This window comes from Poromitra crassiceps (assembly GCF_964638095.1).
Source record: "Poromitra crassiceps genome assembly, chromosome: 5".
NCBI lineage: Eukaryota > Metazoa > Chordata > Actinopteri > Beryciformes > Melamphaidae > Poromitra > Poromitra crassiceps.
In genome coordinates this window covers 32,789,219-32,792,550 of record NC_139642.1, presented here as the reverse complement: position 1 = coordinate 32,792,550, position 3,332 = coordinate 32,789,219, and positions in this window count along the sequence as shown.

The following is a 3,332-nucleotide window of genomic DNA, read 5'->3' as shown; positions in this document are numbered from 1 at the left end:
GACTTGAATATTCTGCAATCACAACTTGAATGATTTGGTGATAAATTCCACAGTGACTTTATCGTGATTGGTCCTTTTTATGGCAGCCAAAGAAGAGATTATAATTTACACAGTAGGTATTGTAGATAATTATATTGTATTGTATTGTATTGTATTGTATTGTATTGTATTGTATTGTATTGTATTCTTTTTAAGACAGCCTACTTTTTATTGTCAATACATAACATTGAAGTGGAACCTTTTGAAGTTATGTAGATGTGCAGGTGTCAAAATTCTCATCTATACTGTCTCCAAATGTTGCGTGCACACTATCCTAGCTGTCAGGGCATAAATTGGACATGGACAGACAGTAGCAATACAGGAGCAGCTCATGTCAGACAGACGACAACAACAAAGACGGCTAGAGGATGGTGTAAGGTTTCCTGCCTTCCCCTTGGCACAATGTCCCTTCTACCTCCCCTTCCCCTCTCTTCCTTTCTCCTATCTATCTATCATCTCTCTTTCCAAAGTGATACCTCCTCTCTCCACTTTGGTCTTCTTTACATTCCATAGTCTTTCTCTGACTTCTCCGACTCTCAACTTCTGTGGTTTGAGGTCCTCTCATGTTTCTGTCCGTATGGAGCCTCAGTCTTTTTCTTGAGCTGTTTCCTTCTCATCTTATCTTTCTCTTGGATGGTTTGATTTGGTGTACGGTTTCCTTGCTCAGGTATCAGATGACAAAGTTACAGACAAACTCTGTCTGTCCTTCTGTCTGTCTGACTCTGTCTCTGTCTCGATCTCTCTCTCTCTCTCTCTCTCTCTCTGTCTCTCTCTCTCTCTCTCTCTCTCTCTCTCTCTCTCTCTCTCTGTAAATTATATAGCATAACAGCCTCTGGTGACAAGCCTGGCTATGAGCCAGTGCTAGATTGGACCAGTATAATGTATGCAGCCAAGCTTTCATTATCACCGCATGCTATCGGCTGAGGAGATTTCATAGCGTCTTTATCATGTCTGCTGTCTGTGTCTAACCTGTGATTGGTCAATATTGCTGTCAGGTGACCTCAGGTGTCTCTCTCTGTCTGTCTGTCTGTCTGTCTGTCTGTCTGTCTGTCTGTCTGTCTGTCTGTCTGTCTGTCTGACTGTCTGTCTCTCTCTCTGTCTGTGTGTCTGTACAGAGCTGAAAGAGGAGCTGATGCATTCCAGTCTGGAGTTTCTGAGAATGAGAGCAGAGAGAGATTGCCTAGCACAGCAACAGATGTAAGTGTGCAGTAAAAGACACACTTGCGCGCGCGCGCACGCACACAAACACACACACACACACACACACACACACACACACACACACACACACACACTCACATACACATGCACGCGCACAGATGGGGACGCAGGTGGGAAGTGGTATGTGGAACATGCAGGGTGAGGAACAGTTCAGCATTGGGCTGGGCTCTACACATCACGTCTCTCAACCAATCAGATCCCCTCTACACAGCCCCCACCGGCACCGCCCAAACCAGGAAGTGTTCATGTTCCACATACCGCGCCTGGTAAGCTGCAACAACAGAGGGTTTGGACTGTATACACTCACACAACAGAGGGACTGTATACACTCACACTGTATACACACACTGTATACACTCACACAACAGAGGGACTGTATACACTCACACAACAGAGGGACTGTATACACTCACACAAAGGTCTCGTCAGGGATTTAGGGCTTCATCAAAAATATGCCCCTGTGGCTTTGACAAATATGCTGATGATGAAGCTCTGTCAAGTCAGCCATTTTGCAGCTCCCCTGCTTCCTCAATACCTGTCCCCTCACACACACACACACACACACACACACACACACACACACACGCACGCACGCAAGCACGCACACACACATACACACGCACACACACACACACACACACACACACACACACACACACACACACAATACGTGTAACAATACACGTATTGGTAGTGAAGTGTATGAAGGCTTTAGGTTCAATACGCATTGCAAACCGAATAAATGTTTCACTGCTGAACACTGCAAGTGTTCTACAAGGATATCAATGGTCAACTAAAACAGATGAAATAGATGAAAGGTATAAAAACATTTCTTCTTCTTCCTCGTGTCCGGCCATCGACTATATCATATCCTTCCAGTGGTTGGCACATGAGTGCAGCATTGTTCAGTTCGGCCATGGTTGAGCCATTCACTGATCCTGGCATCAGCTGGGCTGGTCTCAGGTATGCAAGCAGAAGCCTCCCACGTGGACAATACTGATGACAGGAAGCTGTATCACAGTAACTGCCCGAAGTAGCCAATTCTGCACCTACCGACCGTCAAACGACAATCAAGTAAAAACACTGTCGTACATTGAAATAACATTTTAAAAAAATCTTTGAAAATTAATCAAATTAATATGTAAAAAAATAAAAATGACATTTCTACTTGTTCGTCTCCTTGACGATGCAGTGTCTCCTGTGTACGGCTCTCGCTAGCACAGGAATGCTCACGCTGGTCCCTGCAGGTCAGCCCTTTGCCGTCCACTCAAAATGGTTTTAGCCCCTCCAAGAATTCCAAATGGAAAAATTATTCCATATTTGGTCTTATCAACTTGCACTGTGCATTATCAAGCCTTTTCCCCCCAATGTTTGCAAATGTCCAAAGGCCTGAGTCATAATGTTATTTTTGAGAGAACACGATGTGACTGACTCGTCATATTTGAATGTTCCACCACTCAAAACACATGCAAACACATCACACACACACACACACACACACACACACACACACACACACACACGCGCGCACACACGCACACACACACACACACACACACACACACACACACACACACACACACACACACACACACACACACACACACACACACACACACACACACACACACACTCACATCCCCCCACACACAAAGGGAGGTTTCTTTTCTGGTAAGTGTTGTTTTTGTATCTGCTAATCAAAGCCATAACGGACTACTTGACCTGACAGTCTACAGATGAAGCGCTCATTTATTCACTAATGTTCCCTCCTTCTCTCTCCCCTCCATCACCTCGCCTTCACTCTCTTTCTCACATTTTTCAGTTGCCTTTCTTGACCTCCATAAATCACAGGATTTGCTCCGTTTCTCTCTGTTTTCCTCTATCCCTGTGCCATTAGCTGTCAGATGTTGGCATCAATCAGAGCGATGTGAAAGACTATATTAAGTAATGGAGTGTGTGGATGAGGGTTTAGGGGAGTATGCATGCATGGATATGCTTTAATCTAATATGTTACAGTACAGTACATGCGTAATACATGTCTGTGTGGGAGTGTGCTCTGTGTGTGTGTGTGT